General features: G+C 40.0%; 1 long non-coding RNA gene across 2 annotated transcripts; it reads left to right on the plus strand.

Moving 5' to 3' along the window:
• Nucleotides 1-651: 651 nt before the first annotated feature.
• On the plus strand, nt 652-26,694 carry LOC102961067. 2 transcript variants are annotated; one of them, XR_001511782.2, is made up of 6 exons: nt 652-843; nt 17,512-17,816; nt 19,373-19,499; nt 21,588-21,624; nt 24,995-25,086; nt 26,228-26,694. It is a non-coding gene; the product is annotated as an uncharacterized LOC102961067 (long non-coding RNA). The 2 variants fall into 2 exon arrangements; XR_001511780.2 differs by lacking the exon at nt 652-843 and having other exon boundaries at nt 17,409-17,816.

Here is a 26,694-nt window from a genome sequence, read left to right on the forward strand (position 1 = left end):
GGGATTTCATACAGCCTCCAGAAATGAGATCACAGAAGAAGATGCCATGGCACGAAAGACAAGTGAGGTGTGCAGTGAGGTGGAAAAAGATATTTATGATACATTATGCACAGACATTCCAGTATTTTAAAATAAACTACAAATATTTATGCAAGGAAAAAAGATAGGAGAAATACATTACGATATTAACTATGATTCTATTTGAATATTGGTTTTATGAGTGACTTTTATTTTTATCGTTTTGCTCATTTGTATAGTTGCAATTGTGAGCAATGAATATGGATTACTTTTTAAGGGAATAAAAAGGAGCCAATACATTCTACTGGGAAATGATAATGAAGAAGAGACTAGAAATCTCCAAATGGGAATATGAAACCCGGAATTAGCTTCTAGGTATGTCTGGAGAACATCTGGAACCCTATCAGCTCCCATCAGCCTACTGGAATATAACTTTTCCTTGTCAGTTACCTCTTTCCTACCGGGTTACTTTTTCCCAGAGTCCTAGCTCTGACAGTGAGATGAAATTCTAGCTGTCTGCTCTGGAAAAAAATTGGGCCGTGGAGGCAGGGGGATCCTTTGAGAACAGCCGGCTCCTAATTGAAAGGAAGTGAAAACCCTCCAAACATTTGCACGCACAGTTGATGGATCATCCCTCACTTTTCCTCCATCTGGTCTGTGGCCTCTTGCAGAAACCAAGACAAGAAAAATGAAGTGTACCTGACACAGGGAATGAGGGGAGTCATTTGGATGACAGAGTACCAGCTCCCCATAAAATGCTTGGAGTGAGAGAGGCAGAGGGACAGAAGGCGCCAGGCACAGTGCTCATATCTGACTTCACGCTGGGTAAGTAGACACCAAACACAGGGCAAGTAGAGAGGACTCGGCAATCAGTACACAAATAGGCTTCACAGCCAGGCTGGGTCACACCCTGTGCATACCTGTTAGCTCATCAGAATGGAATTCCTAACTGGTAAGCTGTGGTTGAATGCGCCCCACAACCCCACGCCCCTCTCCGCCCTCCCCCCCCCCCCATGCTAGTGATCCCCTACTGGGACCTTACTTCATAAATTTCTAAAATAGGAGAATTCAGATTATTTTATGGCAGGGAAAGAAAGTCAAAAAGCATTAAGTGGAAAAATACTAATAATTCGTTATACATATGTGTGGCATGCAACCACTATAATGTGCATTATAGAGTCTCAAGGAAGAGAAGGGCTGGGGGGCACAGAGGGACTTATGGGTTAAGGAACTATTTTTTTTAATATATTTTTTTAAAGTTTATTTATTTATTTTGAGAGAAACAGAGACAGCACAAGTGGGGGAGGCGCAGAGAGAGGGGGAGAGAGAAAATCCCAAGCAGGCTCTGCATTGCCAACACAGAGCTCCACACAGGGCTGGAACTCACGAAACCCTACGATCATGACCGACATGAGCCAGACATCAAGAGGCGGATGCTTAACCGACTGAGCCACCCAGGTGCCCCAAGGAACTATCTTTTTAATTCGTCTAGTTCTTGTTAATAGGTGTGCTATAAAAAAGGGGTCAAATGAATATGGGAAACGTTAGATAAAATATACACAGTTTCAGGAATTCCTAAGGTCTTTAATTGACTAAAATGCGTGTGACTCTACAAATACAAATAGCGTAGACTTTTTATGCAGAAACTTTTTGACCATAAAATACCATCTAAGGAATTCACCTTGGAAACTGCTTCAGTAAAGTAATCCTTTTCTTGTCGCTTTTTCCAATGTAGGAGAGCAACAACATGCTCTTTTTTCTCACGGATTTCGCTGGTCGTGTGGTATCACCACAGGACATTTCAGGGCTTTCCTATCTGATGAGATGGTTGTCCCCACACTGGCTTTTCTTTGTACTTATGGCAAGTGATAAACGTGATAAAGCTCAAACTACTAACAAGTATCAGGGGCTTTCATCAACCAGACTAAGTCCAGAGCCTTTGCAAAATGACCTCCCAGAACTCAGAGGTACTCTGTTATTGGAGCTATTAATACTTTGCCAGAGAGTACACTTTGTCTTTGTTTTCAGTGTATTTTCTTTCTCGAAAGAAAGAAAACAAATGGGCTCAAAGGAATGAATAGGGGAATGTATAGAAATTCCTTAAAAATTGCATCTCCATAACTTTGCAAATAAATGAGGAATGTATAATTTATGTACGCTTACATGCTTGTCACACCTAACCATCATTCTATATGGCACTCTTGATTTTCTTTGAAAATAATGGAATACAAATACTTGGAGAAATTGGCCAATAGAAGGAGAATAGTTCAGATGTAATGAGGACTAAATTGATTAAGAACATGGCTAGGAGTTAAGTGGCCTTCTTCACCTTTCCAAAGCTTCCAGTTAAGACTTTTATTCTGCAGTAATGAAAACCCCAGCCTTATGAACAAAATTCAAATGAAGTCTATATGCCAAAAGAAATAGAACTTAGCATTTATTCTCCGTTCTTGCTTCCACTTGGAAGGTGCCTTTTCCCCTAAGAACATGTTTAAAAGGATATAAAAGTGGCTTTCTATTTTTGGCCAGAAGCAGAAAATGAAAGACAATGGAGAAAAAAATATTAGCTCAGCTTTTCCAGGCTTGAAATAATGTGTGATTTTTGCTGTTTTTCCAACTTTTGAGCACAAGTCTGGTAGAATGCTTAATTCATTCACCTCGTGAATCACCTTTCTTTTGTGGGAATATTAATGCCAAGCTAAAATTTCTCCATATGAGGAAAGAAAACAAAATCAAACGCAGCAAAGCTGTGAGTAGTTTGGTAAATAAAATCATTCTGTCTCTACTTCATTAATTCTCCCTTCATCCTTTGGAGGTCCTGTGAACTGTAGCAGTGCATCATTTAAATGGTACCTTCAGGTGTTTCACTGAGACATAATTAAAATTGATGTTGTCATCTGGCGTTTCCTTGTGCAATTTGTCTAACTCCTCGCAAAAGGCAAAACAAAGCTCTTTGTTATGACTTTGTCTTTCTTCAAGAAACTGCCTAAGATTTTCTTCATGTGTTCTGGAAAACTGGCCAACTGAAAGAGAACTTAATGGATTCCTGAAGGGATTTCCTTAGCACGATATCCAAGTGGTCCATTTGGAAGGACCAGCCATGACAGGAAAGTTGGTATCCCCAAGACATTCCATTCCCTAGTTGAAAAGCACTCATGAATTTTTAAAAAATCTTCTTTACATTGATTTACTCCCTCCAAAGATATGCATCAGGCTCATACTATGAGCCTCCTGATAGAAATAAGGCTCTAATAGCCCACAAGACCCCACCTCTTAGTGGGGCTCACAGTCCAGCAGGAAGGCAGACATGAAACTCGTAATTAACAATAACACGTAATGAACACATCAAGAGGAAGTAACTGGTGATGTGGATTTAACCTACAGGTCAGGAAGGTCACCCTCCCTGAGGAAGTGAATTCAAGAAATCTCCCAAAGGATGCTGAGCGGAGATGGGGCTGAGGAAAGGACCAAGTTAAGGGAGAGATAGGGGCTGAAGGCCCCTGGAAATAAAAGAGCTAGGCATTTGCTTTCTGTCTTTCATACATAGTCCAAGTTTCGCCTTTAGTTTCACATAGACTAAAAACTACTTTCTCCTCCTACAACACCATTAATAAGATTCTGTTTTCTACTATTTTCATCTCTTTTGCGTTTCTTTAGACTATAATGATTTAATGAGAACTACTATTTTTGAACATTCATTTTGCACCTAGCCCACTGAATCCTCACAAAACCTTTTCTCCACAGTTGAGGGAAACAGAGATTCAGAAGGTTACCCAGTCAGGCAATTACTAAACTAGAATTCAAAGCCAGGTCTGAGACAGAGATATTCAAATAGAAGATTTTAACCAGTTTACTGGGGTTTCTTTAGGTTCAGATCTACCAACTATTTCATAAAAATGCTAGGGGTGGTAATGGGGAAAGGAGGTGTTAAAAAGATTCCCAGCACTCATTCAGCTGTTTTGAGTCTGAATCTCTGAGGACTTGGTCTGTGGATTTGCATTTTAACACGTTCCCCAGGTGCTTCCCTTGCCTTTGAGAATCACTGAACTTCATCCCACTTCCCCAGTGAGAGAGAAGGGGGTGGGGCTGGAAAGGGAGGGAGGGCGAGGGAGGAAGAGAGAGGAGGCAGAGGGACCACTGCTGATGCACTTTACTATACACTCTTGTCTATGTTCTTAGAACGCCCTTCTGCCTGCTTGGTGAAATGAAACATAGAATGGTCATGATTTTCAAACTGCAAATCATGTAGCCTCATGCACTGGCAAGATGTTAGGCAAGGCACAGAGAGCTGCGAGAGAGCTGCGTATTCAGGCTTCAGCCAAGCTGTGAAAAGTCAGGCTTTTTCAGAGGAAGTGAGATAAGACAAAAACTTACAAAAACAAACATCCTGAGGCTGGTGTTCAAAAGGCCACTGGCAAAATCTATAGTCTAATGTGAAGTGAGCTAAACAAACACATTACTGGGCCATCCAGGAAACGTGAAGCAGATGCCTGGAAGCGGGATGTGTGTTTTCAACCTGGGTAGAAATATCCCGGGGAGTGATGATATGGAATCAGACACAAAGTGCAGATAAAAACAACAAGGGGGATTGGCAACAGGCAGTGTCTCCAGGATGGACAGGAGGTGCTGCTGTTAAGTGGTTCAGAGCAAGTTCAGGGTAGGTGGGGGATCGGTGCTCCAATCTCACTTAAAGTTGCACGCCCTAGTTTTCTCCTAGTCCTGGCATTACCTAATGGCAACTAATTCACAAAGGAGTGGTGGTGGAGACCCAGTGGCCCCTGCTAAAGCTTTAGAACTTTTGTTCCTGCAAAGATTACGGTGCTGCCCACAACGCCCCCCCCCCAACGTGTTATGTACTTTCAAATAAAAACAATACCAATTCAAAATATGAACAAAGGTAGTTCAGCAACATTCCAAGTTTTCCTCTGAGACTCATTTAATGCTTTTTGAGAAATACAAAATAGCAATTTCTGGCAAAAAAAAAAAAAAAGAAAAGAAAGAAAAAAAAAGATTTTGTGTGCTTTGCTGTTTCCTGACACACAAGCTTCACCTGGTGAGATAGCGTTCATAAAGTGCTTTCAAACTCCTTGGAACAAATGAGGTACTCAGTCAGTGGTAGTTACTATTATTTTTAATAATAGCAAGATATGAGGTGTCTGGGTGGCTGAGTGGTTTGAGTGCCCGGCTTCGGCTCAGGTCACGATCTCACGGTTTGTGGATTTGAGCCCTGCGTAGGGCTCTGTGCTGACAGCTCAGAGCCTGGAGCCTGCTTCGGATTCTGTCTCCGTCTCTCTCTCTCTCTCTCTCTGCCCCTCCCCTGCTCTCTCTCAAAAATAAATAAACGTTAAAAAAAAATAACATCAACATATGTTCCCAATTACATTTACTGCAGGCTCCTTCCCTACCTAGCTAAGGCTCTCCTTTCTGTAGATGCGATTTTGCCACAATGGTACTATTTGGCATTGTTGGAACCCAGCTCTACAGAAATGAGGAAGGTGCTCGTGGCTGCCCTCTCCTCAGGACCAGAGTCCAATTCTCTGGCATGGTTTCCCACTGAGCCCTTTCTCTCTTTATACTTTCCCTGTCCTATCATGACATTTAATTAGTTATTTTTTGCTTGCTTTTAATTAAAGAAACACTATTTACACTCATCTGGGAACCATTCACCGAATGCCATCTAACTCTTGACATTTGTTTAGAAACCATCATTTTATTTTGCAGAATTTTTATAGCATGAATATTTGATGACAGCCCTCTCCAAGCACAAGCTCCTTCCTCTCCTTCTAGAAGGTAATAGCAGTCAAGTCAACCTTTAAATTGTTGTGACCATCACACTGAAATTTCAACTGCATTTTGGATTTACATTATCAGTAACAATTGGGAAAATTGTTGTATATCTTAAAGTAACCATACATATTGTTGTTATGCCTTGAAATAGTACATGTATTTCCTCAAAAAATCTTTTTCCTGGGAAGTCGTATCTTCTGCCACCAGCAATGTTTCAACGTGGCAGTTGTCATGGTAATGTCTAATTATTATTACCAGTAAACTATTCCAGATCTAGATTTGGGTACAGGCAAGATATACTCCAGGGGAAAAAAATGATGGCAAAAACTCTTAACCACTATTTCCTTTGTTAAAAAATTGCATTCGGGTCACTTAATTCTACCCATGACATCAAGGATGCCTATTTTTATGAAAAGCTGGTTTTATACAGCAGGAAAATTGGCCCTTTCGTTATGATGCCTAATGATTCATGGCTGTTAGGGAACTCTTTCACAGAACAAAGCAGATTGGATTTGGTGGTGGACTTTGCATTCCACAGCATCTCTTAGGGTCTCTATGGGGTCAGGGATTTAAGTCTTAGAAATTGCGCTTGGGCTCCAAGTTGTCCAGTTCCATTTTCTGGAGTTTCTGAGGGCAATTGTAAAACTGGTAAAGAGGCAACAATGTGAGTTGATGCAAAACACCGCTGCCCATGAAAAGACCCGGAGGCACCAAGGGTCTCAGTTCTTAGCAGTGAGACAGAGATGCTCACTAAGAAGGGAATGAAGCATGGACAATAGAAAAAGGTGGCTGTAACAGGGGTGATCAAAATCATGTAAAATGAGTTAAACCTTTAGAAATTAGATAGGTACACTCTCTAGGTGGGATAGCCAAGGTTTTTCTGGTCCCAGAAGCATCTCACTGAGTTGCTGGAAGAGAATTCTTTCCTATATATACTTGTTCTTCTCATCTGGGTTCCTGATTCTTTCGTTTAGATCTGTGCATAAGAGCCAGGTTTTGGGAATCGTGGGGCACATCATGTTCTAACAAAGTTCTTCTGAGCACTTAGTATATCTAGAGTGATAAATACCCTATTTCCTGAGTTCTACCAAGTCCATCTGTCAAGTTAATGCCAGGATGCAGGAAGAACACTGTATGGATATAATAAGTTATATCCCCAGTTCAGAAATTTTAAAATATGAGAAGAAAAAGAGAGTTTATCTTAGAATAGGGTGCTGTGGGATATTCAAGAACGCAGTTATATTTAAGAATATGGCTTTAAATCAGACTGACCCAGGTGTAAATCCTGGCTCTGCCATGGATGAGTGAACTCGAACAAGTTATTTAACCTCCCTATGCTTCAGATTTCTCAACTTTAAATCGGGATGATGGGCAGTATTTCATCATTTTTTGAAGAGCCTGAAAATATTGTTAGTAAAACATCAATAGCACCATCATCATTGTCATGCTCCCAAGGTCTGGGCTAGAGATTCAAAATGTGATGGTTGTCAACACACTGGCACCAGGTGAGGGAGTAAGCATAGGGAGGAAGAATTTAGCACTTGCTATCTGGGTTTCAATCACCGCTCTGCAACTTCCTAACTGCATGACCTTGGGCTTACCTGACCTCTTAGGGCTTTAATTTTCTCGTTGGTAAATACGAACCACCATAGCACCGATCTCTAAGAGTTCATGGAAGGTTTAAACGAATGACTATACATAACGTGACCAGCCCAATGCCTGGTACGTGGTAATCAATAATTATTGGCAATTTTTCTTTTAGTATTATACTCTATTTACTTTAAATATCTTTTCTACTGTGGTAAAATATGCCATAACAAAGTTTGCTGTTTTAACCACTCTTCTCCTTTGCGTGTCTACAGGTTTGTCTTCTCTAAGTGTCTCGGTGAGTGAATTCGTATAGCATTTGGCCTCTTCTGACGGGCTCTTGTCACCTAGTGTAATGTCTTTGAGGTTGTTCCATGTTGTCACACCTTTCAGAACTGCCTTTCTTTTTAAGGCTGAATAATATTCCATTGTGTGTATATATCACATTTTGTTTATCCGTTCATGTGTTGATGGACATCTGGGTTGCTTCCCTCTTTTGGCTCCTGTGAATAGTGCTTCTGTGAACACTGGTGTATACAATGCTTATTAAAACACAGCATCAGGGAATTCATGGCAGCAGCAGCTGGATAAGGAGAAAAAACTCAGGAGCTCCAACATTTAAAGGACAGGCAAAGGAAGACTTACTTCTTTGGGAAAGTTCTTTGAAGGGTTCCAGGCAGAGGCAGGGTGTGGTGTCATTCACGAGGTGTTCGCAAAACATGTCACGAGTTTGATTTAGGATAGTGGGCTTGCACACGGGCAAGAGCGAACAAACAGATATACTGAGGAAATACCACGAAAAGGGATCACACCAGCAAGAAGAGCCATAATCGAAACCTCACAGCCTCTTCAAGAAGGCTGTGCTGTCCTCAAGTGCTTACAACGTGCTTGGCTCTGCTAAGTCCGTTACATCACAGCTTTAATCCTCTCTCCTACCCCAAAGTAGACCATCCCATCTAGGGGGTGAGGAAATCCACTATTGTGTAACTGCTACCGTCTCAGTGAGCTAGTGCTCAAACTAGCACTTTGCCCTGCTCGGCCTGCTGCGAAACCCTGGGTTTAAATGCCATGTGCTCTGTGCCCATCCTGAACAAGGCAAGAACTCATTTCACATTCAGCAAGGACTCTCCTGAATCCTTGTGTCTGCCTGGTCTTTTGGCACTGTCTTAAAGACATTTCCAGAATCAAAGGAGGACCTTTAAGTGTCTAATGGATTTGACACATGTATATTCTTATTTTTTTGGCTTGCCAAAGAGACCCAAACAACCTCTGAGCCTGTGATATCCCTGATCCTTTCTTCACTAAATTTTCAAGTTATGGTCTATGGACCACAGCATGTTAAAGCCATACAAAGAACAGAGCAGAGGCCAGGAATTTCCCTTGATCATAACCCCATTCTATTTTAGGTTCTATAAAAAAGGCAGCTCAAGTAAGAATGACACTTCCAGTTATCTACTGCTGCTACCCAAAAACGTTAATTTTTGTGGCGCAATCGTGGCGTACCATGCAATTTACCACTTCCCAGGCAGTCCCTAATCTTCCATTTTCCTCCCAGGTAAGTTCAGTCATGCCCAGTGGAAGAGACATGGGCAGCCCACACCCTGAATATTTCCTCCTAGAAATACTTGACATGTGACAGATTTGTTGGTGACTCCTCAGTAAAGTGCCATAACAAGTTGAAAAGCCATTTCCAGAGATTCAACAGGCAAAAATAATTTCCTTTCTATAAAATGGTTATGTTGCCAGCCATAACTCTTAAACAGGACTGAAGTGATAATCAAACACAGTGATATATGTAAATTTGTTTTGCACACTATAAAGGACCTTATGTATGTAAGGGATTATTATTTTTATTATTACCAATTGACCTGTTTTACATTTGATGTTACAAACTTGAAAGTCCTTTGCATCAGAAAGCTATTGATGTATCATGCGAAAATCTAAATTAAATTCAATCTTTAGCTTTTTCTCTAAGCAAGCTTAAAAACCCGGAAAAGTGGTGCATGTTATTCTGGGTTTAAAGGGGTGATACGGACCCAGGTTCTTTGTCCGTGATACGGACCTCAGCTTTGTCACTATGGACATTTTGGTCCAGATCACACATTGTTGTGAGGGCTGTCTTCTGCATTGCTGGATATTTTGAAGTATCCCTGGCCTCCGCATCTACCTCTGACCCATGACAATCAAAAAGTGTCTACGCATTGCAAATGTGCCCCAGGAGGCAAAACTGCCCCAGACTGAGAACCACTCCTATAGACAATGGAGCTGGAAAGGCTGCTATAACAGCATGGACGATGGAAAGTTCTATATAATTGTAGATTTTTCAGTGTTGTTTCTGCTTTATGGGGGAAGCCCTTTTTAATCCTTCTCCTTCACAAATCTGCGAAGTTGAACTGAAAGTTCTGTGGTGTGGCACTGAATTATTGGCTGACTGTTGAGGCTTCTAGGGGATTAGACTTACTTAGCTAAATTAGCACTTGGAGTCTATCAACATGGAGACCCAGAAATGAACAAAAGTGAAAGCAAATGAGATGTGTGCAAGTGAGTGGGGCAGGGGCAGAGGGAGAGGAAGATAGAGAATCTTAAACAGGCTCCCTGCCCGGTTTGGAGCCAGACACCAGGCTTAAACCCACGCACTGTGAGATCATGACCTGAGACGAAATCAAGAGTCGGACGCTTGACCAACTAAGCCACCCAGGCTTTATATTTATATTTACAAATCCCCAAATGCTTTATATTTTGATGTAAAAAAAAAAAAAAAAGACAGATGGCCAACACTGCCCACACACAGCTCAGCCTAACACACACACACACACACACACACACACACACACACACACACACACACAATCTCTAAAGCTCCCAAGAGCTCCTGTGCTCTTGTCTTCTAGGTGAAACAGGAAAAATTTAGAGCAAATCAGTCTGCTGAATAGCAATTTTTTTTCTTTTTCTTTTCTGTACAGAAAACTTCACCAAGTTCTCAACCTCTGAGGAGAACTTTATCAAAGTTACTTGCTGTTGCTACCTGTTAAATAAGATATCAAAATCCTTAGAGCTTATCAGTTTCAGACAAGTCTGAAATATAAAATATGTGTCATACTTGACACTGCAGTTACACCTTTCCCTGAAAGGCCACCAAGGACTCTATAGTTTAATTAAGACTTCAGATTTAGAGAGGGCAACAAAGACGTAGATAAAGTGATTTCATCCAAGGCCATACAGATGGAAAATGACAGACTAAAAAGTGAACACCGGAAGGATTTTCAAGTTTCTTTTCCTGAGTTATTTTTCATCCCTCTCTCCTACTTCTATCTTCTTTTCTTTTTTTTTCATTCTGCCTCCCTTATCTTATTACTGATGATCTGTCAGCACAGCGCTTGGCTCCTAATACATGCTCGGGAAATACCGATCACTTAATCAAAGAAAGACTCAAACCACAGATATCAAGGGAAATGAATTAAAGCAACTTCCCACTGAAGAGACTATTTGCCTTAGAAGAATATGGCATTGTGACTTTTTAAAAGTAAAAGTGCTGATCGACAGCATTTTAAATTCATGGCCACAGATCTCAAATGGCCGTTCAGTGGTGCCTAGCAATCCTACTGTTTGGGACATCCAATTCCCTTTCTCCAAAACAATGAGTTCATGAATAACCTTAGAACTCCATAGACATTTTGGTGGACAATGAAATACTAAAATAAAAACAAATGTATAGGTAAGACATTGGCTCAGCACAGCTTAAAGAAATGTCTGCTTTTGATGAAGCCTTTCCACAGGCAGTGGAACAGGCAAAGGCCAGTCAAAAATCTCAACTGGAGCTTTAAAATTCATAGCTCTGGTCTCCACACACTGCCATTTGAAAACAGAGATCATGCCTCCCCTTCTTTTAAGGTATTCCATGAGCATACACACAGACAAATTAAAACAAAACTCATTTTTGCTGGTAGTTCACTGCCTTCTCTATGCAACCTCACGTCAAGGAGATGGAAAAGAGACTAAAGCCAAGTGCACCTTCTAATATCCTTGCCCGAGCTCACTACCCGGCAACCACATGCACCACACATCACATGCAGACGCTTGCAGAATTCCAGAAGTTCAATTATTTTGCACATTACTATAATCACGGATATAGGTGCTTTGGATACTTGCAGTCTCTGGCAATTGACAGTTTCAAGCTGCAGTAATGGCCTTGCGGTTTCCCTAATTGTTATTTCCCCTGAGAGGGCTTAATGGAATTCATGCAATACAATCAAACTTACACAAACATTTCACATGCATGTCAGCTTTGATGGAGGTCCAGCCAATGGCAAGAGAACAGATAAACAGATATATCTCACTCTTGTTCCTCTGCTCTGCTGCACTTGAACTATTAGAATTGCCCACTATCTACATTCTTCGCTTCCACCGTATATGCCCTTGCCGACCTATCTCCCCCAGATGGAGTGTGAACATCACAGCTGGACCGATAATCCTACAATGTAAATTGGACCCTGTCACCTCCCTGTTTAAAACTCTCCAGAGCAATCTCATTGTCTGAGACCCACTGGCCACTGCTGGAGCCAGCCGCCCACTGTCCCAGTAGGCTCTCGCCACAGCCTCCAATCAGCCCGAAGTTTCCCCAGTCTCAGAGTCTTTATTTGAGCAGCACCCCAGCCTGAGAAACTTTGCCCAGTCTCAGTCTGCACGTGTCTCCATCAGACGGTTCTCCTTCGGCCACATCTCCCCTGCAGACTTTGTCTACAGAGGTCTCTCCCTTCATTCTTTATCAGAGAACCCCAATCACTTTCTTCATAGCACCGGGCTCAGTTTGCAAATACTGGCTTATGAATAGCTGTGCTTATTTCCTTATCTCTTCCCCCAAAGACTGTAAGAGATTCCATCTATTCCATTCTCTGCTGTAGAACAAATTTGCAACTGTAGTGGACATGAAGCAAACATAATAGAAGTTGCTTAAATGAACAAACATATATCATGACACAAATGGATGACAGCTTTGAAGAAACACATTTGCCTGAGAAGAAACCAAATGTAAGCCTTCTGTTCAAATGATTGCCCATACCCATTTAACCTTCTTTTTCTTTGGGCTCTGCCTGTCCCTTTACCCAGTTTGGGATTTACAGGAACTCAGGGTTTCCAACGTGGCATGGCCTCAGGAAACACCAAATGAGCCCAATGCTTATGTTTCATTCCCAGATTTTTGACCCCTGTATATTTTAAGGGAAATCTAACCTTGATTCATTTACAGTTGGTAAAAACTATTTCATCTAATTGTCCTCTTTTTTTTTTTTAATCAAAACCTTCTTTTGCTGACACAGGAAGTCATATTTTGTCAAGACTAGATGAACTTGAACCCAGAGAGGTTTGAATTCTACTGCAACCTCAAAAACCACAAAAATGGAAGAAATGTGGGAAGTCAAATATGTTCTTGTGCCTCATCGATAGGGCCTAACATTTTTTTCATCTCGGGAAGATTTATGTGTTGCCAGTTCCAGCCCTACCCGTAGTTTCTTGGTATAGACATGAGACACCATGTGGGGACTCCAACTTCAGAAGCCAGTTTTCACTGCAACCCCTTTTGGCTTTCTGAGTTTCTAATGTAACCTTTGCAAACAGCTGGTCCAAATTCCATCATGTCCCAGACCCACACAGACCTCCTCTGCGCCATATTCAGTTTGAGGACAAAGGAAGTTCAGGGAGGAACAGTGAGCAAGATGTGATTTGGCCAAACGATTACAGCTGCTTTGCAAGCAGCTACCCAGAATACAGATTTTACTGTTTTTTTTTTTGTTTTTTTTGTTTTTTTTTTTTGTTAAACCTTTAAATGACTTATGGAACTGTATGCTTTTATGCTTTTTTTCTTCCAGAGCTGAGATAGAGGGCTCACCCCTCCTATGTGATGTACCACCCATTAAAATAAACCCTCTACAGTCACAAAGCATATGTCCTCATGACTTGGTTAACCCCACAAACACAAAGACCACCACAGCCCTTGACTTCTATCAGTGAGCAAAATGGAATTAAAGAATGTGTCACCCCTCCGACTTTGATGAGAGTTGTATATAAACAGAGTGCAAGAGGAAAGAGATTCTAGTTCTGGGTCTAGAGTCCGAAGGCCTTAGGTTTATACCTTAGCTTTTTCACCTGTGAAATATATTACCTGGACCTCAATTTCCTCAGGTGAAAAGCAGGGCTAAACAAGAGAAACTTCCACATCAGAGGACTTCTGCAAGACTCAAATAAGTGAACGCAGATAAAATGCTGAGCACAGGCTCTGTGGAGAGTATATATTACATACTCAACAAATAGAAGTCAGTAGCATATTTTTTTATCATCATTTTTTTTTCTTTCTGAATGAGGAATAGTTAATACTCTGGTTTCCCTTCAGATTGCATAAATCTTTCACCTTTTACTGAATGAGGAATAGTTAACAGCAAAGCTGTCTGAGGTAGAATCTGGTCAGTTGATAGGGCTCATTCAGGAGCTCTGCACACATGGGTATACATTGGTCTTGGCATACAGAGTTCAAATTCCTTCTATGGCAACAGGGTGAGTAACTTCATGGCATGAATGTTAGGGACTACCTTCAAGGAGACTAAACTGTAAGTGTCAAACGTCTATAATTTTTTTTAAAAAGTATTTATTTATTTTGAGAGAGTGATAGAGAACGAGAAGGGGAGGGGCAGAGAAAGAGGGACACAGAGAATCCCAAGCAGGCTTCAGACCATCAGTGTGGAGCCCAACGTGGGGCTCAAACTCATGAACTGCGAGATGACGACCTGAACTGAAATCAAGAGTCAGACGCTTAACTGACTGAGGCACCCAGGTGCCCCCAGTGTCTACTATTTTTTAAATTTTATGTCCTGGAACTTGAGATGTGAAACCAACTAAATTTCAACCACGAATGAAAATATTTGGGGGTCAAAAGTGAAAGTCCAGGTTTAAATGATCAGAGACAGGTATTCCAATGCACTACTAATGAAAGTAGAAACTGGTTTCACCATTTAGGAAAGCACTGTGAAAACATCCATTGATGTTAAAGCTTATGCATCATCTCAAGACCTAATAAGTCTACTTCACTGTGTTTAACACTACAGAAACACACCCAAGAAGACAGGCACAAAATATTCAGAATGGCGTGGTTTGCATTAGTGAGAGAAACTGGAAACAACTGAAAGGTCCTTTCACTTTTAAATAAGAGAAGCGAATTCCTTGAAGAAATAACCCTAAATATTTCAACAGATTCACAATTTGTCGTGCGGTTCGTGGACAGCCTATGTGGTGATTCCGTTACCCAACCTTATTTCATAGGTGACTCTGCCATTCCCTGGGACCTTGGAAACTTCTGCTAAATCTTTTGCATTCTGCTAGCACACAAGGCATGGGGAAAGGCAGTAAAGACTTTGACATTTGAATAGATCGAGCCTGGGTCACAGAGCACTTCTTTCCACAATTCGGTGGCCAGAATGCAGTAACCGAAGCCACATCTATTCATGACGTGGTCCAGATACAGGTTCGGGAAGAATGGGAACCAGGCTTTTGATGAACAACTACTCAGTTTCCGACACAAATACTGTAAGAATATTAAAAGAATAAGGCTGATCTATTTTACTAGCAAATGAGCCTTCTAAGACATACCACAGTGAAAAAGCTAGTGAGACACATGTCACAGAATGGGTTCCTTGGAGGCAGACTCTAAGACGGTGTTTACTGTTCAGGAAACTTACTAAGGAATATTCATTTTATCAGTATCTGAGGAAGCAGGATCGGTCAGAGGAAAAAGCTGAGCTGCAATGCAGGCCCAATGGCAGCTTCAGTCACTCCACAGAGTTCTGAACCTAAAAGTTCATTCTGAGTTGTCCCAAGATGGGCCAACATTTAGGGTCTTGCACTGAACTGGGATAAGAATGTGCACAGTGGTTTCAAATGGAACCGGATCGGTTATTGAACGCTGGCTGAATCTGAAAGGGGTGAGGCTGAGGAGCTTCTGTGCAAGTCGTCAGTCCCTGAAGGGCTTGACAGCTGAAGACTGTCTGCTAACGACATTCCATAATGAGGCAAGGAGTCCTTCATGGAAGAGTCATGTGGGCAATGCACAGCAGGTCTATCTCGCTCCTCAACAATCGAATCGTCTACCATTACTGCCAACCAAAAGGACATGATTACTTTCTCTGACTGAATTTCTGCATGCATACATAAAAGCAATTTGAATAGATAAAAAGCTGGACACTGTTCATCATGACAAACAAGCATCAGGATTGTTGTGTTCCTTTTGAGAAAAGGAGGCAGGTCTGAGACGGAGGGCAAAGGTCAAGGAAAAGTTATCGGTAATGTTAATGTTTTTAAACAGAGAAAATGAATTGACACATTAGTTCTGTGATGAGGATTTAATAAAATGGCATTTGAGATGTATTTCTTGTACAAATATAGTGAGCAAAACAATATTCTATAGGAGTAGGACTTTCCATTTCTAAAGCGTTGGATTAAAATAGCTCTAATTTATTCAAGGATTGATGGACTTTCCTTCTCTCTTCTTCCTCCCACAGGTTTATGGCCATTTCATTGCTCACTGTATCTCCATCAAAGGGTGACTGGGGTTGGGGGGCCTGGGTGTGGGGAGGAGAGGAAGGAAACTAGAATCAGCAATTTCCATTACTTGCTAGCAACTCTGGTGAATATGTTTAGTGGGGGAAATGCTGAAAATCAGTTATTTGGATTATCTGAGCCTGTCAACCATCCATGTTACACCCTCTTCCCATTAGCAGAGACTCATGAGAATTGGCCATAATTGCATTTGCAGTGACGGCAATTGAAACAAGATTGTTTTCAATGACTGTGTGGTTCTGACTGAACTATTATTTTTTTTTCTCTTTCAAACAGCATGTATCCTAACAAGGCATTTTGAGGAAAGAGACAGAGCCCACTGTATTCTCACCTGTTACTTATCTACCAGTCTTTCAGGAAAAGATAGTTAATCTAGACAGAACAAGACAATTTTGTTTTAATCTGGTAATAGAATAGCTTATTAGGGATGCCCAGTAGCAGAAAGGCATAATATAATCAGTAAAAGGACATGAAGGTCACCTGGGTGGCTTGATCTGTTAAATGTCCCACTCTTGATTTTGGCTCAAGGCATGAATCCATGAGTCGAGCTCCGTGTCAGGCACAATGATGATAGTGCGGAGCCTGCTTGGGGTTCTCTCTCTCTCTCCCTCTCTCTGCCCCTCCCCTGCTCTCTCTCAATAAATAAACAAACAAACACACACACACATGGTGAGTGAGAGAGAGAGAGGGAGAGAGAGAGATCAGGGAAGGGACAGAGAGAGAAGGAGAGTGAGAGAATCCCAACCAGGGTCTGCACTGTCAGCACAGGGCCTGTCTCAGGACTCCCAACTCGCCAACCGTGAAATCATGACCTGAGCCAAAATCAAGAGTCGGAAGCTTAACCAAGTGAGCCAGCCAAGCGCCCTTCAATAAATATTTTGAATAAATAGCTGTTGAATTCAAAATAATTGAATATTTTCATAATGCCAGTGTTATAACTCTATCTTGAAAAACTCTGTGTTGTGACTGTTCATACACTGGGTTTTAACCAAGTCACTGCCAAGATGAATGGTTTTCTCTTGGAATTACAATGCTGTGTTGGAAAAACCTTAGAATAAAATTCAAAAGAATACGGTTCTGATTCAGACCACCACTTATTTCATTTAGTGATTTTTGAGACAAATCCCACAGACTCTGTGTCAGTTCAGCTATCAAATGAATATACAAGGACAAATCCTATACTTAATGTTTTATACATATTTTTGTATTCATGATTTTACCTTGACACTGATGTTAACAAGCTATTGAAGGGTTTCATTGGTATCAAACACAACTGAATCTTGACCTAACTATAGACTGACTGACGTTAAGTAAGCTAAATGGTCTCCTCAAGATTCTATGCCTACGTCTTCATTTTAAAATGAGTTCATATAGTTCATTTCTCATCAGATTGCTGTGAAGTCAAAAGTGAAAAAGCATGTAAAGTGCATTGCACAAAGCCTTCATATAAAAGGGAGTTATCTTCAAGTCTCAGCTATCCCTTTAACAAGGCTCACTCTGCTTTTCTCTTTTTCCAAGGAAAAACACACGTTGTAAAATAAGCATTCTTCAAAGACAACCTGAAGACGTCTGGGAATTCCAAAGGCTGAAAATTCCATGAGTTCATAGAAGCTTTCACTAATTCCACAGATTTAAAGACAAAAGAGAGTCAACTGTGTGCCCAAACTCATTTCTGATGATTTCTTCCACCCTACCCTTTCTGCCTCTCTGGGGGTGGCTGTGCCTGTAAAAAACATTGAAGTTGTCAGGAACAGAGTCTGCTTTCAAGACTGGCATGTCAGAGTAGAGACTTCTGTTCCTCAGACCAGAAGAGACTTGATTTGGTAAGTTTCCAGGTCTGAAAGGAGACAGAGCTGGGACATGGGAACTGATACAGATAAACAGCACAAACACCTTGAGAGAGTGATATATCAAGAGAGACTAGAATAGGACAAGAACAAGATCATGACACAAGATGAGATAAGAAACCAGAAGACCCTGTCTAAAAGCTCTAATGTGTGTTGCAACCAGAGGTTGACCATATCCCACAAAATTCCACATTACATAATTGCAATGGGTAATGGGCGCTTCCTTGTAAAAAGGAGAGATTTGTTTTCCCTTTTATGGCTAAAGTAAAAAGCATGAGAAGTAGCCCCATTAGGAAGAATAAACTGTCATCATGTGAACTGGCACATCTCAGGTGAATTAGAATAAGATGATTATGGAACTGGGTTGATTTTTCATAAAGCAAAACCTTATTTCTAAAGGTGCCGAGAGACAGGATGGGGACAGGTATTACAAGGTTCAGGTAGTCTCTTTTGTTGTAAATAGACCAGTAAACAATACACAGTTGGACACAGAGCCAAAGAAAGGGGTTCCATTCCTCACTAGAACATAAGCTCCAAGAAGTCTTGTTTTGTTCACTGCTGTATTCCAAGCTCCTAGATCATGCTCAGCCCTTGATGATTATCTATTGAGTTAATTAGCCAGCTGTGAGGCCTTGAAAAGAAACCAGTACATCTGTGAAACAGGGAGTAGGTTTAGATATTCTCTAAGACCATCCTAGTTTTAAAATTTTATGGTTGTATCAGAAACTACAAATGAAAAAATGGACTTTACATTTTTTATCTCTATTACCTATGTTATTTCTTCATCCAATGTCTGTATGATCTATTCTAGCACGGCTAGGTGTAGAAAAATACCCCTGGTGGGGTATAAGATGTCTTCAGGAGTCCAAAGATAATTACTCTTTAAAATGAAACCTTTTTTTTTTCGATATGTGTAAGAAAAATACAATTCGTTTTTCAACTCCATTTATGATAATGTTGTAGAGTTTACTTTTCAAATAAAGTTACAGGCAAGTCAACTTAATTAAAATATTTTAAGTAAATTACAATGCAAGTGTCTTACAGCAAAACTCACAAAAAGTAGAATACAAGCAACTCCTGTTTGAGAAAAGCACCTCCATCGATACTTACAGCATAGATCTCAAAACCTGATTTTGACTAGTGATCTCTAGAGGAATGAATCCCATCTGAGGTAACCTTGAACACTACAGCCCTATTTGTAGTAAAGTAACTACCTTCATTGTACTCTTTAAAAATATAGTAGGTATTTTTAATACCTTTATATTAAATATACAGTAGCTACTGGGCAGCTCAGTCAGTTAAGCATCCCACTTCAGCTCAGGTCATGATCTCTCCCTGTTCGTGAGTTTGAGCCCCTTGTCAGGCTCTGTGCTGACAGGTCAGAGCCTGGAGCCTGCTTTGGATTCTGTGTCTCCCTCTCTCTCTGTCCCTCCCCCATTCATGCTTTGTGTCTCTTGGTCTCTCAAAAATAAATAAAAACATTAAAAAAATTTTTAAATATACCTGTTCTTCTGGCCATGATGGATTAACAGCTACTGAAGAAACCACCTACCATAAACAATTAGAAAACTGAAAACATCTATGTATTACCACTGTTTCCAGACCATGGACTACAGACAGCACAAGACTATGATCCCTAAGAAAAAGAAAACAGATGAGGTAAGGATGTAATAGAATTTTTTTTTTTTTAACCAGGAGATACTTTTCAGATTGCTAGTCAGGGAAAGGAAGCCCAGGTAGAACATGGGCCCTCACTAACTGGAACAGACAGAGTTCAAAGACTGAGTAAGCTGAAGTGACTGGAATTTGTGGGACAAAGTACTAGAAAGGAAAGAGATATTTAGGAAAGAAATTCAAAAAATATGCACAAGGCCGCCTTTGAGCCTTTGGGTGATTATCAAGCCATACAGAGCAATACTCCACAAAGTACAGAACTGGGGAAAGAACAATATTTAACTTAATGGCTACCTTATCTCCCATTGGGCTGAAACATCTTCAAGCTCAGGCCAGCCAGAGAGAAGAAACATCACTGAAACCATTAAGCAGTTAGTAGAGACCCTAGAATGGCCATGCCTCAGTAATGATACAAAATTATCCCTGGAATAAAGACTACTCCATACCTTCCCTAACACATCTTAAAAACAAGTCTCATAAAGATTAAAGTGATCCATACTTTAAATGACTGCCAGATCACAGAGCAACACTATTTAAAGGAACATCATAAAACCTGAACATTCAACAGTACAACATTAAGAAAGCACCGCATCTAATCTAAAATTACCACACCTGCAAAGGATTAGAAAAAAACCTTTTTCTTCCCCCACAAGCAGAAGAAAAATTAGGCTACAGAAATAGACCCACAAGTGACAGAGAATATGTAATTAGCATACGAAGACTTTAAAATAGCTATCATAAATAGTTGGATTAAAAAAACACGAATACAGTAACAGAAATGAAAACTGTTAAAAAAAAGAACCAGTGAAACTTCTAAAACAGAAAAATATTTAAAGTGAAAAAATTCACTAGGTGTAATAGCAGTTTGATTCTGCAGAGGTAAAGGTCAGTGAACTTGAACAAAGAGAAGAAAGGATAATCTTTTCAAAAACTGGTGCTGTAACAATCAGATGTCTGTGTTGGAAAATATCAACTTTGAACCCAAGTTCCTATCACATACAAAAATAAACTAGAAACAGATCCCAGAACTGAATGGAAAATCTAAAACTGTACAAAGTTGTGACTTTAGTTAGGCAAAGATTTCTTAGGACACAAAAAGTACTAACCATTGGAAAAACTGATAAATTAGATTTCATAAAAATTAAAAATTTTGCTCCTGATAAAACAACCACAAAAAAAGATGTCAAGTCAAAAATTCAAAGAAAATAGTTGTAATACTTATCTTTACCCAGAATATATATATTAAAAAACTGTCATAACTCAATAATAAAAACACAACCGAATTTTAAAAATGGGCGAAAGCATTGAACATACACCTCACAAATGAAAAAAATATATAAGTGGCCAATAAGCACTGAAAGATATTTCAAATCACAGTCACCAAAGAAATGCAATTTTAAACCACTCTATACCCACTAAAATGGTTAAAATGAAAAAAAGAGGAACATTACTAATATTTGCCAAGAATACAGATCTGGAAATGTCACCCATTCATGGTGGGAGCGTAAATGGTGTAAGTATCTTAGAACACAGTTTGGTAGTTTCTTGTAAAGTTAAATATAAACTTACCATATAACCCATCAGTTCATCTCCTATGTATGAACCTAAAAAATAAAAAGTATGTGTGCACAGTCTGCTAGTCTATTTATGTGAGTGTTTGTTGATACATACAATATGAATGAGCCTCAAAAATATTTTGCTGAGGGAAAGCAGCCACACACAAAAGAATATATAGCACATGATTCCACTTGTATAGATAGTCTATACTGACAGTAATGTAACGGCAACTAAGGTTGGGTTGGGAAGTTGTCTGGGCAGGAGCAGAAGAGAATAGTTTAGTGAGTTGGAAATTTTCTCTTTCTTGACTTAGGTGATGGTTACATGTGTTTATGCATATATCAAAACTCACTGAGCTATACATTTTAAACAGGCACATTCATTTTGTAGTATGTAAATTATACTTCAATAAACTTGAGAATATGTTTATTTACACACTCACAGGGCAAAGTTATTTTAGGTTTCTGCTATACATTTTTTGTATCATTTATCTTTTTTCTATTTCTTTTATTTCAGATTTGTATTCTCTGATGTCTCCCCTTTCCTACACTTGGTAAGTTTCAGCCCCTTCCCCCATCATGGTGCATGACCAACAATCATGGTGCATGACCAACATAATAAGTGATAGCTGTTGTCATGTCTGCAAATGCTTTCAGTTGTACAAAAAGAAAACTTCACAGACTGTTCCCAATTAGGTGACGTACCCATGTAAGGTTGGTGGTAAACCAACTGAGACCCACAGATCTATAATCTAGCTCGTATTGATGCCGCAATGCTTAAGTTAATTGTTCTTTAGGCAGATCTTTAGCAAGTTGACTTTATTTCTTCTTCTTCTAAACACAACAAACTAAGGATGTTATCCCAAGTCTACGTTCCTGAATGCCATGCATTGGTGAAAGGAGGCAGGAGGAAAAAGCTTGGAGACTCAATACTCTTTTCATGCTCTGAAAGCCTCTTTGGACTAAAGATAATACAAACTGTGGGTGTTGTTGCCAAAAACATGAGATTTTTGGTTTCAGCTGGTGATTCAAGAGCTCAAAGTGTCAACTGGGTAATGGTACCCAGGAATAATTCAGTCCACCAGTCTTTGTAGAGTGATTGGACACAATGCAGGTCAACAACACTGAACAGCCAAAAAACAAAAGTACATTGTCAGCTAGCAACAATGAGAGAATCTTAACAGGTGTAATTTATAGCACTACTGTTGATGAAGTTAGTAACCTTTAGCAAGGAGACAGACAATCAATAAATAGCTGCCTGAGAGTCTGCACCTGCAGAAATTTAAGTGGAAATTGACCAGAAAGTCAGCTGTAAGAGGTACTAGCAGAATATTTAAACCAGATGAAAAAATTTAAGGTTAATGATAAATAAGTGACCAAAAATGTAGTATTAGAATAATGATTTCTTCAACTTCCTAGAAAAACTGGATGAATGTTCACTAAAAAAAGAAAAAAGAAAGCAAATGTAGAGAGTAATACATTGATGCATTTATGGAAAGGGCTTGGGGTATTTAAACTGTGGCTTTGAAACTGCAGAAGGGGAAAACATATTTTTAGAATTTAGCGCATGCATTTCTATTTATCAGTGTACCATCTATTTCTCTGCTTAGATTTTATGGTATTACTGTGGAGATACTTGTCATACAGCTTATTCAATTGGACCACGGTATATGGATGTACAGAGTTAATCAACGTTGTAGATAAGTGATAAGGCCTCGGGGAAGAAGAACATTAAAGCTCTGGTCTAACACAATGAGTTAACACCCTTGGGAATGAAGAGCTATTAAACAAAACAGGGAGGCCATATTGCTCAGTGAATTCAGTGAGATCTAATGGGAATTTCAGAGTAAATTTATTTTACAGATGTGTAGGCAGCTTAATAATTCCAAGTGCTTTTTCTATTCTAAAGCAAATCACCCCACCACATCTTTTCATTTAACACTAATCAATTTGCTTAACGGATTAGGAAGGGAAAGGATGTGCCCCAAGTAAAATGATCCTTCTTATCTTTAAGTTTTGCACTTATAACTCCTTTCATAGCCTTTTACAAATCTACATTAGCTGTGCTGTCACAACTTAAGTACATCTTTTGGCTTCAGGAATCGTGGGGGAGTTCAGGAGAGTCACTTTTTACAGTAGTAAGACAGCTCTACCAACAAGCAAAGGGCTCATCAAAAATAGAAGACATCAAACAGACAAAGCGATCAGGTAGCTTCGAGTAACTTCCCATCTTAGTGCAGCAGAATCAGATACATCTATATCCTCAAACATTCCATATCCTCGTTTCAAAATGTTCACTTTAAAATAGATAGTAAATAAACTCAGACTTGTGACAACTTTTTGCTATTATCCCCTATCAACTTGAGGTCAGACAGTGAATGGTATCCTATGGATTTTAAAAACTAGTGACTATCTCAATTTAGACTCAAGGTCCAAGGACAACTGGACCTGCTTCTATGAATAATTAGTAACATTCCATAGAAGGCATTCTTACTTTTCGTTGTCTAATTCGGAAACCACAAATAAAACGTTGCATTCAAACTAAATGAAATTAAGAACTTTTATGAAAGAGGATAACATTTTTTAACAGTAACATTTTCGACTTGGAAAGATTTGATTGAGGGTCTGAACGCTCTGTTCTGCACACTAGCTCTGTGAGACCAGCTCTATTGTAAACTGCTTACATTAGTGTCAGTAATGTAACAACTACAACTACAGGGTTTTTTTCCCTCTGTTCAAGTCACTGTTCTAAGTTCTCTACGGTTACTCACTGAATTCTCCGAATAACATTACGCGTTAATTACCATCCTCTCCACTTGACAAGTGAAGATATTGAAGCGCTAAGAATATTTAACGTGCTCAAGATCGCAGAGCTTGGGAAGAGATGAAACAGGTTTGAGCTCTGCACAAAAAGGCGTCCGTAACTGTACAAGGAACACAACAGGAGTGGGCCCATGAAAACCCACCTGTAGATGTCCTTTAGCTAAAAATACCAGCCAAGTCGAATGAAACAGCAATCAATGAGGGTCAGCCAGGGTCAGTATCTTTTTATGCCCAATTGTAAAAAAGATTCTCTTATAGTCAGTCCATATGAATTTGTGTTAAAGAAGGTACAAATACCAAAACGAGGGCAGGTTAGCTTCTGAAATATAAGAGAGAAATTTTAGAATCACTTCCTGGTGGTACATTCTATTGCTAAAAAGTGATCTTCATCAGAAAACAATTTTAAAAAATCACCAACAGTTTTAACTATGGAATACTGAATAGATTTTCCAGTCTACTGTTATGGAATGGAGCACAGTGAATGTTTGCTCAGCAGGCACCGAGAATGGCATTTTACACACGGCCCGGCATGTTGGGTTAAGAATTACGTCATTTCTAACCGATTTGGAAACTGAGGCTCCAAACATGCTACAAGTCACACAGCTCTCCCGGGTGGTAATGTTGGGATTCATCTCCTGGTCTGTTTTCAAAAACTCTCACTCTTTCCACTCTCCTGCACTTTGAATCTCATCACTGAAGCCCTAAATTCAAATAACAACAGAGATCACTGTCCAAGATGAGTTTCAATTGTCACCTTGTCTATTGAGATAGAGAGTTTGGCTTTGGAAAAGAAAATCAGTGGTTAGTCTGTCACCCTATTTCAACTTCTTCTCTTTCGCTTACACAGGAGAAGGTTTCCTTGAAATTTTAATGTTTGCAAACAAATCAAATCTGGTGGTATCAGATGAGCTATATTTTCCACACAAACAAGGGGTAGGAGGGGTGGGAAAATAACCTGACCTTCTTCTTGAGATTGGAAACGCTTAAAGGCATATGTGAAAAGCCCCCAGGGGAAAATATTCACTATTTTTTTTCAGCAGTTCAGCTCAGTGTCTGTTGCCTAATCATTTTCTTATCGCCAAATATTACATATTTACACAGGTGCTTCTCTGATTTAATTGTTTGGAAGCAGTCACTGGAAGCAAGGCTATGTGACTCAGCTTTGGTGATGCAGTCCAGCTGGGGTCTGACAGGTAAATAATTACCACTAATCAAGGCCTAAATGAATTCAGGTTCTTCAAAGTCAGATGGGGGGGGGGTAAGGGGGTAAGGGTTATAAATGAACTGTTAGCAATATCAGGAGAAATAAGAGCTGAGGAGTCTAGTCTTACCCGAAAACAACAAAGAGAAGAGCTAGCAAAAGTAAGACCTCAACTGCCATATGTATTATAGCACAGAGACCTCTGGCTGGGGTTCTGGCATTCCCCATTCAGGCCTAATTCACCTGGGGATCTTAGGAGCCTCTCTGTAAAACTGAGTTGGGTCATGAGCTATGTCCCTTCCAGTCCTCACAGGGTATAATCTCCTGATTTCCTGATGCGGTAATTCAGATTTCTTGACATAAAGAGGAAAAACATTTTTTGCTATGGTTTCTGTATCAATAAATATTGTCTCAAATAAATACTAAGAATGAACACATTTGCTCCTTGACAACGAACCATAGGTTGTGAGTGCTTATTAAGTGAACAGACTTAGGTGGGAGGCTGTCCACCCTCTTCAGGGGCCAGTGGAGATTGCCTTGGAGTTATTAGGAAGGGAACCTGCCCCAAGGCCCAAGGCTCTACATGATGTATTCACAGGCTGTGAAGACATTTGTTTCAAAGTCGGCCTCCACTTGCTAGAGAAAGGCTTGCAGCCACGTTTGCCGGTCATTTTTCAGGCTCCCGGTAATGAACAAAACAGGTCTGATAATTTTCAATAATATACTCAGGAAATGTGTGGTGCAGCTTTCAAGCAGTTGACGCAGAAATCTGGTTCAATCAGTGTTGAGAGCCATGCCTGAAGAAGCCTTCTGTGTTTTGGGACCAGCCAGGGTAGCTGTATCAGCCACAACAAGGCCATATTTTGACTGGTTTTCATCAGTTTGACTCGGGTGTTTTTTCTTTCTTTTCTTTTTCTTTTTCTGCCTCTTGTAAAAGCATTTGGCTTCGAAGCACAAAAAAAGAATTTTTTAGTTGTAACTCCAACCAAGTTCTCTCTTATTGTCTTTCATAAAATGTGGGTTGGAGGATTTACCTCATGGTTTGACTCCTGGCTAGAAGTAAGCAAGAGTCTAACATCAGGGCAAAGTATTAAATTATCACCTGTGATTCTCTTTTTTATCCTTTTCTCTAGTCTGAAATTGTGGCGCACACACCTTTGCTCCGAGCAGAGTCCCCACCACAGCTATGAATGTGGGGGTCTGGGAGAGAAACACCCTCTCTTGTCAGAATGAGCACAACCCTGAAGAAAACATCACAACCCCGAAGAAAATTACCGACGTCTTAAGGAAATGGTTCTGACTGAGGTCTTCCAACATGCAATACTATGTGCTGACTCAGGGAAAACTTAAGGCAACATGCTGAAAACATTTAGAGGCCCGGAAAATAACTGGTTTAATAATTCAAGATGCTTTTAAGTTACAAAAAGAATACTTAAAAACAAATAAACCTCCCTTTCCAAAAGCCGTGTCGTAGAGTCGGCCACTCTTGAAATGAAAAAAACAGAGCTTGCCATCAAATGCAAATTCAGCCTCTGAAACTCCTCAACAATGGACAAAGAACCTCCATACCCCACATCCCTAATCGACAGATGGAAATAAA

The sequence above is a fragment of the Panthera tigris genome, chromosome A2, assembly GCF_018350195.1.
Source record: "Panthera tigris isolate Pti1 chromosome A2, P.tigris_Pti1_mat1.1, whole genome shotgun sequence".
NCBI classification, from domain to species: domain Eukaryota; kingdom Metazoa; phylum Chordata; class Mammalia; order Carnivora; family Felidae; genus Panthera; species Panthera tigris.